At 48.4% G+C, this 13869-nt stretch overlaps 1 protein-coding gene across 7 annotated transcripts in view; it reads right to left on the bottom strand.

The window, feature by feature from the left end:
- The window catches only part of MTMR3 (myotubularin related protein 3), a 72250-nt gene extending 66921 nt beyond the window's left edge, over nt 1-5329 (bottom strand). For 4 of the 7 annotated variants that reach the window (XM_056504742.1, XM_056504744.1, XM_056504745.1 and 1 more), the window contains exon 1: nt 5196-5329. The gene's annotated coding sequence lies outside the window, so the exon portion shown is untranslated. Of the gene's footprint in view, nt 1-4554; nt 4599-5195 lie in introns of all 7 variants that reach the window. The other 3 variants (XM_056504743.1, XM_056504746.1, XM_056504747.1) reach the window with 1 other exon arrangement.
- Between the last annotated feature and the right edge of the window lie 8540 nt (nt 5330-13869).

Below are 13869 nucleotides of genomic sequence, written 5' to 3'. Positions count from 1 at the left end.
CCTGGTGTGCTCACAGCAAGGGAGAAACACATTCAGGAAGCAAAGTTACTCGGACAATGATGTTCTCTTGAAAAGTAGGAAGCAGAGATTACAGTGGAAAAAGTCTTTTCCAATTCTTATCCCAGTAAGGCCTAAACCAAGCAGAACCTCAGAGGTTCAATCTGGTATATCTGCTAGAGATCAGCCCAGTAAAGAACAACTTCAGTTCTGAAATTAACCCAAGACAGGTCACTCTGCAGATGACGCAGGAGTTTCTGGAATAAAATTGAATAGAGGGGAGCACAAACCACACAGCTTGAAATCATCACATGCACAGGATGGAAGAAGACAGTTAAATTTCAAAGGAATAGAACACAAGTCTTTCCCACGTGGATGTTCACTGCCTTCTAGGCCACGTTCTGGAAGCTCTGAGCCCCATGGCAGCCTTTCCTGCTGCCCAGTCCCAGAAGCCCAAACATTTGAACATTCCCTGTTATGGCTCTTCCCCTGAAGAACACACCCCAGTCAGGGGGTGGTCTGTTCTGGCTGTCCTTTGGAAAGCCCAGCTCCTCCCAAGTAGCCAGGGACTAACACCAACTTTCTGACTTCATTCCAGCTTCAAGCTAATTCCACAGGTGACAGGATAATTGTCCAAGCTAAGCTCATCCAGCTCTAGTCCTAATGCTTCACCGGATCCAGAATCAGCTCTGGAGCTGACCCCCATCACGCTGCAGAATCATTTGGTGAACAACCAATGCCACACAAGTCAGGGACAGCATCAGCTCCATCAGCACCTCAGATGAAGCTCCCTACAGCAACCCCAGCCTCATTTCCATGGGGATGTGTCAGTCCATCACAATGAACACTGCAAAAAACAGTGAGATGTGCTGAGCAAGGCAAAGGACAACTTGCTTTGCTTGTCACCTCCCAGGGCTCCTCCAAGCCTCAGTCTCTTTGATGTTCTGCCCTCCTCCAACTAACACCCAACTGCAAAGCTGCATTTTGAAGTATTTACAATTCAGTACTTTGGTTCAATTTCTCTTTAGGGGGTTAATACTACTTAGGATCTATCTGCTTGTGTGACTGAGGACACATTTCATTACTGGCATGAGTGGTTATGTACAACTGCCTGCCCCCAAGCCAGCTCACCAATGCTGCTTTACAGCTCTTCATTGCATTCCTACTCAGGATGAAAAATAATGGATTTATTACTCCAAAATCAACTTCCACTGGAGTCTTGCTCAAGGTATTCATTTTTCAGGAATGGCAATAATTCAATACAGCAGCTTGGATAAGTCTAGTTACAATATCACTGAACAAGGAACATCCAGCTTCAAGTCTTCTGAAATCCAGCTCCTCCAAGAAGGCCAAGAACATCGTATTTAGGAAGTCTTTTGCAGAGCCTGGGTTTTCCTCCCCCTTCTTATCATGGCCTGGAAGAGTTCCTCCACCACCACCACGATAGCTATTACAATGTTATTAGCTTTCTCACTCATGCATATACACACACAAATTCCAAAAAAACTTCCAGATGGATCTTGTTACCTTGTTGCAACTATTTTCAGCATTAATAGCCATGAGGAAGAACAGCCCCTCTGAAGTTTCCAGCTGCCCCCAGGAAGCCCTACAGAGCACAACATCCAGTTACCAGCTTTACCTGCAGCCACACTCACCAGTGGAAACAACTGCTGCTCTTCAGACTTCAGACATGAAGATTCCAAATCTGAGGAGTTTCAGAAGACAAACCAAAGCCAGGAATCAGCAACTGTGTATTAAGTGAAGCCTTCACAAACAGTGCTTCCTGCTGGACACCCATAACTCCAGAAACAGCTTTCCCATTTCAATCAAAATCCCAGAAAACCTCCTGTTTGCCCTCCCTAGCTCACTTTGCATGGCTCTGCAGGCCCAGGCTTCATTTCCAGGTGCACATTGGTACTTCCTGAAGGAGAGCAGAGCACCTGTGGCTCAGAGCAGCACAACCTGACACCTCATAACAGACTGAACGTCAGAGAGAGCCCTGCTTGCAACAAGATCATGCTGCTTTTCTTCCCTTCTACTAGAATCTGGTACCTCCCTGTAGCTCTGAGCAGCAGGGATGGACTTGAGGCCTTCCTTAAGGGATGACACATTACCCCTGGAAAACCTACAGCCAGCTGGGGGTCACCTCCTTGACACCACTAACAGAAACTATTAAGCAGGTGAGGGGAAGAACAGGCCAGGGCTACTCATGCTCCAATTTACCCTTAGATTTCTGGGGTATCAGGTCCATTCTGTCAGCCCTTCTCAACTGCTCAAAGCAAAAGGACAAAGTTTGGGCTGTTTTGCTAAAGCTGCCCTCCAAATAAGGCCAGTTGACAGCAAAGGAGGCTGTGGTTTGTGACCTCTGCCCATCCCACAAGCAGCTGACACATTTCCAAGTCAATGCACAAAGCAATCCTGCACCGTTTGGGGCTACCACGGTCAAGGTAAAAGCTGGAAAGCAGCTGAGGGCTCCAGCTCTTTGCTGGGCACAGTAAACAGTCCCAGTAAAATGTCAGGATTTCAAATTCCTAAATTGCCACTGACTTCACTTTGAGGTCTTTCATGCAAACCACTCAGTCACCCTGAAATTTTGAAGCTTCACGAAGAAATACTTGCCTTTTAACAATCCAGTTATTCACAAGAATTGCAGCACAAACTGAGTTCTAAGCATATCCCTAAAGTTTTCCTAAACTGGGAAAGTTATGGCACCAATATCTAGAAGAGGGCTGAAGTTACAAGACGTGATGCTCATTTCTCAGTTTAAAACCCACATGGGATCTCAGGACAGATCTTCACACCACCAACTACACAGGCTGGAGACAAAAGCAGAACAGTTGCACATTATTTCTGGGACAATTCAGTATCTAACAGGTTGTTCTGAGAGAAACATGCCATTACTTTGATTCAGCCAGTGAAAGCTACTATGAAACACAAGCATGTTTAAGCGTCTGGATGTTTCATTCTGGTTCACAGGATTTGATAAGCACTAAATTGGCTCTTTGGAGTCAGGTGCTCTGAAGACACCACTGATACCAACTGGAAGAGTCCTATCCTGTTGTATCCAGTTACAATTCCCAGTAGGAAGCCACCAGAGCAGGAACAGCCTTCCCAGCCCTTTGAGCTGTGCAGGTGAAAAGATCTCAAACTCCATGCTGGATGCCAACCCAGTTCCTCCACAGAGACAATTCCTCTTCCCATCAGACTTGTCAGGCTCTGCCCGTTACTCCAGCAGCCCAAAGATCCCCTTCTCCTTAAGTTACTCCTTTTTTCCAGGTTACATGCCAGCAAAGCACTGCACAGCCACGTTCCTCCTACTCCTGCAAGCTGACAACATACTTCTCTCCATCATCCTGGCTTGCACGTAGGTGGAATGAGATCTGAGATAAATTATTGTATCCTCTATTTCAGAAGCCTAGGCAGGCTCCATTTCTGTCTCCTCCAGCTGTAGATGGCCGTTTTTATGGAAAATAAATAAATAAAATAAAACGAGAGCTTATCAAGCTGACCTATTCCACTTTTGTGGCATCATTTGTGGGTTGCATGGCTTGTTCCTTGAGCAGGTTAGCATTGATATTTTAATACTTGCTAGTGTAGACAGTTCATGCAAGGGATATTAACAGTATCCCAGACAGGCACCTACAGCACTGCCAATGGGAGAACTCAGCTCGGCTCTCAATTTATCATTCCTATAACCTGAAATGGGACAAGAGCACCTTTCAGTGCAAATACCCAGAAAAAAAAAAATCACTGCTGATGCACCTTTGCCCCTCCCCAAGGTTCAAAGCAGGCACAGAACCACTTGTCACTGAAGCATTTTAGAATCTCATGCCCCACCTCCACTTACCTGCACAAAGTTTCAACCCTTACAGCCTAGCATTTCCTGTGCTAGGAAAGAAAGCACCACTTCTATCTCCCAAACCCACTGTAATCAGTAACAGCTGAAGCAAAGCAGGTATCAGATGTCAGCCTCCTCCCCTCCAGTTTACAAGTACTCCTTCATAAAACCTCCTTCATCTCCACCAAAAAAGTTCATTTCCAGATACCACATGCTTTAGTAGCAGACAAAAGGCATCTCAGTTCCTTATCTGAAGCTTAAAGCATGACAGGTACTACAACAAACCTGTCACAGCTCCTTCCGTCACACTGCCACCCCTTCCCAGTAGACTCAGCTTCATAATATAAATAATATAAATATGCCTTTATATTCACCATAAAGCCAAGCTGCACTTCCACTCAGCACTACCTGACATGATTCACTAGCCAAGTTCTTTTCTTCTAAAAGAAAGCCTTATTGCACATGGCTACCTCACTCAAGAAAACAAACACGTGAAGCACACAGAAAAGTGCCTGTAAGACCTGAAGTCTGCAAGAGTTACAAGCTCACACCCAACCTTCCCACAGTAAGGGAAGTGTGCACAGAAAGGAAAGAAATCAGTTTCCTGTATAAACTTGTGAAGAAACACCAGGTCTCATCTGGTGATCTCTAAAAGAGCAAGAGCAGGAACGACTTCAATGCACAAACTTCAACTCCATGTTGGGGGGCAAAGTACTTACCAGGGAAGGGCAACATCTGCTCATATCCCAGCGAAAGAACGGGACTGTTAAAAGGAACACGGGGAAGGGGCTCAATTAAAGCCTCCAAACCATATAAATAAAAAGCCTTAACAAGTCCTGCTTATAAAAACGGGAATTTCGGCCGCACGCACCGCACGCGCAAGGGCAGCTGAACTGTGCTGACACCACAGCCCGAGCGGCCGGAGCGGCCGAGCAGGGGCCGGCGGCTGCCAGCGCCACGGGACGATCCCCGACCGGGCTCGGGGCCGGCCAGGGGGGCGGCAGCGCCGGGAGAGGCGCACAGGCCACGGGCAGCAGGAGCCCCCCTGCCCCGGGGAGCCCACCCGAACTCTCAGTGCAGGGCCCGGCCCGGGGCCGCCCGGCATCGCCGCCCGCCCGGGGACGAGAGGCCGCCGCACCGCGGCCGCGCAGCCGGGCCGCCTTCTCCTCCCGCTGCCGGCCGCGCCGAGCGGAGCGCAGCGGGGCCGAGGGCGCCGTGCCGGCCCCGCCGCCGCCCCTCACCGCAGCCGAGGGGGCGTGTGCGGCCCTCAGTGACAGCGCGGCCGCGCTCCGCCAGGCCCCGGCGCGGCGGGCCGGCCCTCCCCGCCAGCGCGACAAGAGACACCCCGGCAAGTCCTTACCGCTGGGCAGGGCATGGCGCGGAGCCCCCGCCCGTGCCGGGGCGCGGCGTCCTGCCGGGGCCGGGGTCGCTGCGGGCTCGGGGCCGCCGTCGCCGCCTCACGGACACAACAACATGGCGGCCGCGCGGCCTCCTCCCTCCTCCCCCCGCGGGGCGGGGCCGGGCGCGCGCCGCTCCCGCCTCCCCCTGAGGGGAGGGGAAGAAGGGGGGGGGCGGCCCCCGGCCGGCGCTGAGGGGACGGTGGGATCAGAATCAGGGAATCACGGGGCCGCGGCTGGTCCTCGCGGTTGGAAGTTCATCTGCTGGTTTAAGATCATCTACTGGTTTAAGATCATCCGCCGGTTTAAGATCGTTTCTTCCAACCGTCAGCCTCGCACCGCCAGCGTAACCCTTAAACCACCACACCACATCTCCCGGCGACAGATGCAGACGCCTGCTGAACGCCCCGAGGGAGGGGGACTCCACCATCCACCCGGGCAGCCCCTTCCAGGGTCTGACGGCCTGGACGGTGACAAGTTTTTTCTAATCTGTAAGGTGGCGGTCCCGGCGCTCGCCCTGCCCTCAGGAGGCGGCTGCCGTCCCTCGGCCCCGCAGAGGGTGAAAGGCAGGGCCGGCAGGGATGAGTAAGGGACTGAGCATCTCCCCGAGCAGGAGCCGGGCCTGGCTAGTCTGGAGAAGGGAAAACTCATAGATCTCCTCAATCTCATCAATCCATGCAAGTATCTCCAAGGAGTGTCAGAGGACAGTACCAGACTCTTTTCAGTGGTTCCCAGAGACAGAATGGCCATAAACTAAAATACAAGAAGTTCTGCCTCAACATGAGGAAGAGCTATTCATTGAGCAGAGCACTGGACCAGCTGCCCAGGGAGGGCATGGAGACTCCCACTCTGGAATAATCCAAATGCTGGGCATGTTCCTGTGTCACCTGCCCCAGGAAACTATCTCTGGGGGGAGAGACTGGGTGAGCTGCAGAGGCTCCTCACAGTCCCAGCTATTCCGTGGTTCTGTGAAGCCACCTCACCCCTTCCCCATGATCCCACTGTAAGGTCCATAAGCCTGGCAGTGGCTGAAGGAGGCTGTGGAACAGGCAGGATCTCAGCAGAGGCAGCCACCGTGGCCGATCTGTGAGTCAGGTAACTCAGTGGAAGTGTGTGCTGAGGGGGGCTGAGGTGTGTGTTCCCACTCCTCACAGCATCCACTGCCAGCCATCCTCCTCCAAAAACCCCTGGAGAAACACCCTGTTGCACTATGACCTGAGATTAGCTCGGTTGGTCAGAGCCCAGTGCTGATAACACCCAAGCTGTGGGTTCAATCCCTGTAAGGGCCATTCATTTAAGGTTTGGAGTTGATGATCCTTGTGGGTCCCTTTGAACTCAGAATATTCTGTGATCTACACAAGCCATTCTGGTGCACAAGCTCTCCTGGCTGATGTTCCCTGCCTTGCTTTGGTGACATTCAGCTCAGCAGTGGGAACATGTGTGGCCCCACGCCACCAGGCCACACGCTGTCCAAGCCACCCCGTGAAGTCCATGGCTCCTAAAGCATGAGGTAATGGGGAGCTGGGAGCCAGCATGAGGCAGGACTGCCAAAAAACACATGGAAACTGAGAGACAAGTGATAAAGCAAAAGGCCTGTGAGTTTTAAGCTACAGAAAACACAGGCAAGCTGGAGAGTGGCAGCAGTGTTGGAGATGGCAGGAACATTGCTGGTTCCAAAATGAAGCTCTAGCTAATCCTTGTGCAATGAGCTCCTTTCCAGCAGTGAGATTTATATCTGGGTTTTGTTGCAACTGTGATGGATCGTTAATGTTTTATTTTTATACATATCTTTAATTTACAATACTGTATGTAGGTCAGGTTGTACTTTTGCAGGAGATTTCCACCTGCTCCTCGTGTTCGCCTTGATCTGAAATGAAATGCTTGCAAGTAGCTATAAAATGCACTCCTAAATTATCCACAGGACTCTCCCTCTGAGTCCAAGCCTAGTCATTGTAACAGATGGACTTCAGTCTGTCATTAGGTCATGTCTAAGCTGCAAGGAGCATAAGTGTTCAGAGGGAACAATGCAAAATACAGAAGCCTGTGTCTTCACACTCAGATATGAGCCACGCAGTGAGTTGTGTTCTGGTTTGGCTCCCTTGGTCAGGGACAGCAAACATTTGAAAGGAAGTTAATCAGCCCCTCTGAAGGGATTTTTTCCAACAACAAGCCATCATCTGAATGCAAATGTGATCTGAATGTCAATATGTACTTTCAGAGGAACTCTGGAAGAAATACAGGTAACTGAAGGGAAAAACAGGATTCCTGGCCTGTTTATACCCAAAAGGAATGAAAATATGTAGAGCCAGTAGAGCTGTAGCTGAAAGGGATATGTGTTGACAGCATCAGCAAGCAAAATATGAATTTTGAGAAGTCCCTGTTAAATGTTGCCTTTTGCAGTGTGCCTGGAGGGAGATCAAATGTGACCTACTTTGGGAAGCTGGATCCTGGAGACCTGGGGCTCCTGTACAGCAGAACCTGCTGGGTGCTCCTTCTGGTCCTTAAAGAGGGGGAAACCCTGCAGTGCCATCCCTGTGACAAGAAAAGCTGGCACTTCCAGCTGCTTGTTATCTTTATACATTTTATCTTTACCAAACTGATCACAGACAGTGCATGGAGACATTCCATGTCTTGTGTCCCAAACCTCTCTGTATCTTGTGTTCCAATCTATTTTTTAATACATGGCCCTGTGTTAAATGACTTTTGCTTCTATTTTCCATGATGATCAGGGCAAAGGATGAGAATTACTTTATGGAAATGGAAATTACTGGACCCAAAGGGAGAGCAAGGCCTGTGAGAACCTGATGCACAGCTTAGAGAACAAGGTGTTCCCAAACCCAGAGTCCTGAAGGACCTGGAGTGTATCCTCACTCATTCAGTACAGGGGTTTTAATTTGGGAGGTGGAGGGTGGTAATGAATTATGGAGGAACTCCTGAAGCACTGGCTGGTTTGAAGCAGGAAAAAGTAAAGCAATCCGATTTTGACACCTCTTAGTGTGACCTCAAGAGCATTAAAAGCTTAAAATATAAAATAAAAAGGAAAAAGTTGAGGACAGACAAGTAAGTTTAAAAATGTAAAATAAAAATGTGATGTGCCTTTACACATACATGAAGATTGATTACATTTAACTAAGATTAACTAAGATAATACCCTTGCTAATTGTTTTCTAGGCATGGATATATAATAGATGTATTAACTTATTCTGTAAATTAATGGAAAGCAGGTCCATAAAAAAAAAATAGCAAAGTGGAAAAGGTAATGAAGGCTCCTCAAACATACACCAGCTGGATGCACCAAGGGAATTTGTGGGGTTACAATGGGAAGAGTGAGCAGAAAGTGCCTGGATTCCCATGTTCCTCCCTGGATCCCAGGACCACAGCCTGGCCTGTGTGTGCTTTTGCTCTTGCACAATATTTTTCAGACAGGCCTTGGAACAAAAGGTAGGAGGGAGCTGATGGCATTTGCTGATGGCACAAAGCTGGGAGTGCAGCAGGAATAGCTGTATTGCTGGAAGCACTGGATAACATGGAGTGCTGGCACACTGGAAATAGGATGAAATTTAATAGTGGAAAGTACAAGGTCATGCCCTTGGGAATTGCTAACAAGAATCTCTGCTGCAAGCTGGGAGCTCATCCGTTGGAAATGACAGAAGAAAGGAAAAATCTGGGTGTATTTGTTGATCTCAAGATGACAACAAACTCCCAATCTGAAGCAGATCTGACAAAAAGCACATATCCATGGAGGTATTTCCAGGAGAAGGGGAATGCTGATGCCATTATAGAAGCCTCTGCTGCAACCTTCTCTGGAATTATACATGCAGCTCTGGTCACTTTTAATCAGGGGACACAAACTTAAAATGTGACTGGAAAGTAATTATAGGCTAATCCTGATTTTTTTTCTTGTACAAGGATCTTGAGATTATTTGTTTAGCCAGAAAACCTGAATGCTGAGAAAAGATACAGTTGTTCTTTGTGAAACTTAGGGAGTAAACACAGCAGTAAACACATCTCCCTTAAGAGCAAGGGTGATGTTCCTGTACAAGAAAACAAGTATCCGATGGCCATGAGAAGTCTGGGCTGAAACATGAGAACACCAGAGCTTCCAACAGCTCAAGTCATCCTTCCCAGAGCTGCTGCCCCCTGATGCCATTGATGCCAACAGCTGACCCTAAAAGCCCAAAGAGTCCTTTCCAGTCTGCTCTTCCCATTTCAGGTACAGCCACTGAGTTACCAATTGGCTCCTTATGGAAAGAAAAGAGGTGCCTGGTGTGGAAAGACTTGTCACCTGAGTTATTAGCTGTGTTAGAATCTGCACATGGTGTGGTGAGGTGAGAGCATCCTGTCCTGGGTCACCCCACCTTGGTCCCTTCAGATCACCTTTGCAGAGGCCTCTGCAGTGCCCATCCTGCACAGGAGCCATGCCCACCTGGAACAGGGAGAAACAGCAAAGCCAAAGGTGTGCCAGGTCCTTTCCTGGCCCTGGTACCACCCTGTGCCCTTTCAAACACTTCCCTCCTGTGGCCCCAGCAGCCACCGTGGCGTTGGCTGTTTCTGTTATGAGGAAAAACTGATGGCAGGGTTAGATATGTCTTAAAAAAACCAGCACACCAAGTCCTGGTTCAGTCAGAACAGTCAGAACACAGGGCAGTTTGCTTTCTCAGGGCTCCAAACTGGCTCCCTTGGCCAGTTTTTTTACCCAAAACCTGCTCTCCTCATCTCTCTTATTTTGTTTGGGTTTTCATCTTTTATCCTATTTAAATGTTTTGCTCATTTTACTCTCCTGGGTTTTTGATGAATGCCTGAAAAGAATGCTGACCCTGACCACAGTATTTACACTGTGTTTCTCAATGTGTAGGTGTTTCCATTCTTCCTGCTCCCATCCAACAAGTGCTATTTCATTGTTCTTTCAATCCAAGTGGCAGCAGGTGACATTGGGGTCAGCACAGCTTGAGGGCCACCCTTGATGCAAATGTGCCAGGAGAGAGGCACTGCCAGTCATCCTGATGGAGCCCCAAAACAGATGCTCTGACTCATTCCCTTGCAAAGTAGATGAATAATTTGAAAATAATGAGATTTTTATTACATACATATCATTTTGGTCAGAACATTTTGCAAGTGCTTCATTTTAGGATTTTTTTTTCTCTTGTAATAACCTCATATTACAACAAGATGTGCCATTAGTGATGCTTTGCTGCAGGGAAGCAGCACGAGGACACTGCCTTGGCTGCCCATCAAGATGATTATCACAGGACTACTCAAATAGGAAGACTTGGAGAACTCCAAACTTCAAACTCAGTGGAACAGGGACAACATTTTTGAACAAACTCTGGAAATGGTTTTGGGGACCATGTTTCCAGGTAGGAGCACAGCTGGCTGAGCCTGGCTCTGCAAGGATGGCACCTGGAAGTCAAAGCTGAAGCCATCAGTAGTGAGGATGTGCCAGGAGCTCAGAGTGGGGAGAATGTCCAGAAATCTTGGTTTATGGATGCTTATATTATTTTCTTTAATAGACTAATAATTTGTATGAGATTATTATTAGATTAATATGGCTTCATGTTAGACTCATCATTTTAACCTATGGATCCAGGCTGGAAGAGTTGGGTGTGTTCAGCTGGGAGAGGAGAAGGATCCAGGGAGAGCTCAGAGCCCCTGGCAGGGCCTGAAGGGGCTCCAGGAGAGCTGGAGAGGGACTGGGGACAAGGGATGGAGGGACAGGACACAGGGAATGGCTCCCACTGCCAGAGGGCAGGGCTGGGTGGGGTATTGGGAAGGAATTGTTCCCTGGGAGGGTGGGGAGCCCTGGCACAGGATTCCCAGAGCAGCTGTGGCTGCCCCTGGATCCCTGGCAGTGCCCAAGGCCAGGCTGGACATTGGGGCTGGAGCAGCCTGGGATGGTGGGAGGTGTCCCTGCCCATGGCAGGGGGTGGGAATGGGGTGAATTTTAAGATCCCTCCCCACTCAAATTATCCCATGGCATTGTTTGCCTTGTGAGCTAAAAAGTAAAAGGTTGAAAGCATATTCTGCTGAAACTGTCTTTTCTCTGGAAAAACAAACTGCCACAACTCTAACCTGTGTCATGTGGCATGTTGCTACAACAAAGCTGCCTGAAAAAAACACTTTTCATAATAAACCATATCTATTTTCCTTAATAAGCACTTAATCACCTTCCTCCTGATGCTGGATAATTAGAGAAACAGCAGGCAAAGAGAGGGCAAGAAGCTGTTGATCGAAGGAGCTGCTTGAAGTACCATTAAAAGATTATATTTTAGCTGAATATCTTCAGTGATAATTCTTTCCTGTATACACAGTCTAGTAACCTGCTCAGGGCTGTGCCTGCTGGAAATTCCCACCCACAGGCACTTGCACCATTAAAACTCCAAAGTTGAGCAGTTCTTGGTTCCCCTGGCCAGGTGGACACTGTACCTGCAGCCTCCTGGAGCAATGGGAATAATGTTCCTGTCCCTGTACCTCTGCAATGCCAGGCAGGGGGCAATTAAGAAACATCTTGGGTCACCTGAGACTTTCTTTAGTGATCAGAATAAAAATATCCTACAATAAGGCTTTAGACTAAGAATAAATGTAGAGGAGGTTATTTGGAGAATGATGGAAAATTGAAAGCATAGTTAATAAATTATTGTTAGATCCATCAGGTCAGTATTTCACACTGATACCTTTGGCTCTGTGGCTGTCAAGGACGTGCTGTGAAAGGTGTCACTGTCATGGAGGGGCTGGAGTGTGTCCAGGGAAGGGAACAGAGCTGGAGCCCCAGCAGAGGCTGAGGGAGCTGGGAAGGGGCTCAGCCTGGAGAAAAGGAGGCTCAGGGGCCCTTGTGGCTCTGCACAACTCCCTGCCAGGAGGGGACAGCCGGGGGGGTCGGGCTGTGGGAACAGGGACAGGGACAGGAGGAGAGGGAACGGCCTCAGGCTGGGACAGGGGAGGATCAGGGTGGATATTGAGAAAATTTCTTCATTAAAGGTTGTAAAGTCCTGGACCAGGCTGACCAGGGCAATGGTGGGGTTCTCATCTCTGGAAATGTTCAAAAAATGCATGGATGTGCAGGATGTGGCTGCTGTAGTTGCCAAGGTGGTAATTGGACAGACTTGGAGGGCTTTTCCAATCGACATGATTCTGTGATTCTGTGATTTCAAGGTTTGAAACTTCCATTAGTCCTTGGTAAGCTAATGTATATATCATTAAGATAAAGTGGAAAAAAAGGGAAAAGTAAAGCTGGATTGAAATATTGCAAAGCCCATGGTTATCCTGATTCATGCCTATTACTGTAATTGCATTTCAGCTGCTTTGAACATTTAATGGCCAATTTCTACAACTTTGCAATTTAGTACTGCAGGTCTCTTTTTTTTTAGATTACATTGACATTTTCCTCAGCCATTTTTTTACTCTTTCATTTTATTCTGTTTTTAAAGTATGTTTAAGAGTGCTGTCCTTCAGGGTTCCCTGGCCCCTCTGACCTGTGCCTGAGCAGCATTAAACCCAGTTTGATGTCCCTTGGAGAAGCAGAGGGGCAACAGGGGCCTCACCTGGCTTGGGCATGGGGCCCAGAAACTGCTGTGAGGAGGAGAACAGATTTCTTTGGGGCTGCACAACAGCAAAGCACATCCTCTACCCAGCCCCAGGCTGTCATTTGGGACTTTGAGGAGGAGTTTGAGCAAAGCCAGAAGCTGTGGAAGCCTTGGTGCTGTTCGGGAAGCAGGATGCTGGACTGCAGTGTCCATGACAGACCAGCAGGGAAAGCACACTGACCTCCAGCAGCACATTCCTGGGGTCACTCCAGCCTTTCAGTGCTCCTCTTGGTGTTTCTTGTGCAGCCCAAAATGAAAAAGCTGCTTTTGTGTCTTGTCACTGTGCGAGAGAGGAGCAGCCTCCCCATACACTGGAGTCAGGAGTGATCCCTGAGTATCTGTCCCAGCACTGGGACAGCTCTGCCAGAACAGGGCACTCGTCCCAGGCCTTGGCTTGTGACACCTGATCATCCTCTCTGATACATTCAGTGCTGAACAACTTCCTCCTGGCCATGAATCACACCAGGGAATGATCCTTTCAATAAAAGCTCATTTTCCAAAGCTTTTTTAGCGGAGAAATTCTCCTCTCCCACATCTGATCTGGAGCCTGTTTGCCCTGTACCTTTAGATGGCTCTGGTTTGAACCTTGAGAAATGGATTTTCAGCAGAACCAGCAGCCAGCAAGCTGATTTTAATGCTTTGCCTTATCTGTGCAAGACAGGTCGGCAGTTTGCCTGCACACTGAGATCGGAAAGCTGTGATTTCCATCAAGATTTCAGATTTAACTTCCACCATCGTGAAGTCTTGAAGGTCTCTGGCACGTTGTCACAGGTGAACAGATGTAGGGGGAGTTTTTTGCCAGCTAAATTTGTATGAATAGTGTGTCTACATATAATTATCTAACTAGGTTATACATGTAGAGTTAATATCCCCAGTTTTGGGCAGAGGCTTCAACAGCTCACAGTGCTTTAGGAAATTAAATAGGGAATACGCAGTTGGCAAGGTTACTAAAAACACCCCAAAAAGAGGAATAGTGACTCAAAACAGCTCGATGACATATTCAAAGCCCACTGAGTCACCTGGCATCTCACCAGCAGTGCTCTGAGGAGAGTTGGCA

Source organism: Oenanthe melanoleuca, chromosome 15 (assembly GCF_029582105.1).
Source record: "Oenanthe melanoleuca isolate GR-GAL-2019-014 chromosome 15, OMel1.0, whole genome shotgun sequence".
Lineage (NCBI taxonomy): Eukaryota > Metazoa > Chordata > Aves > Passeriformes > Muscicapidae > Oenanthe > Oenanthe melanoleuca.
Note: the sequence above shows the minus strand (reverse complement) of the source record. Positions and strands in the feature narration are given on the sequence as shown.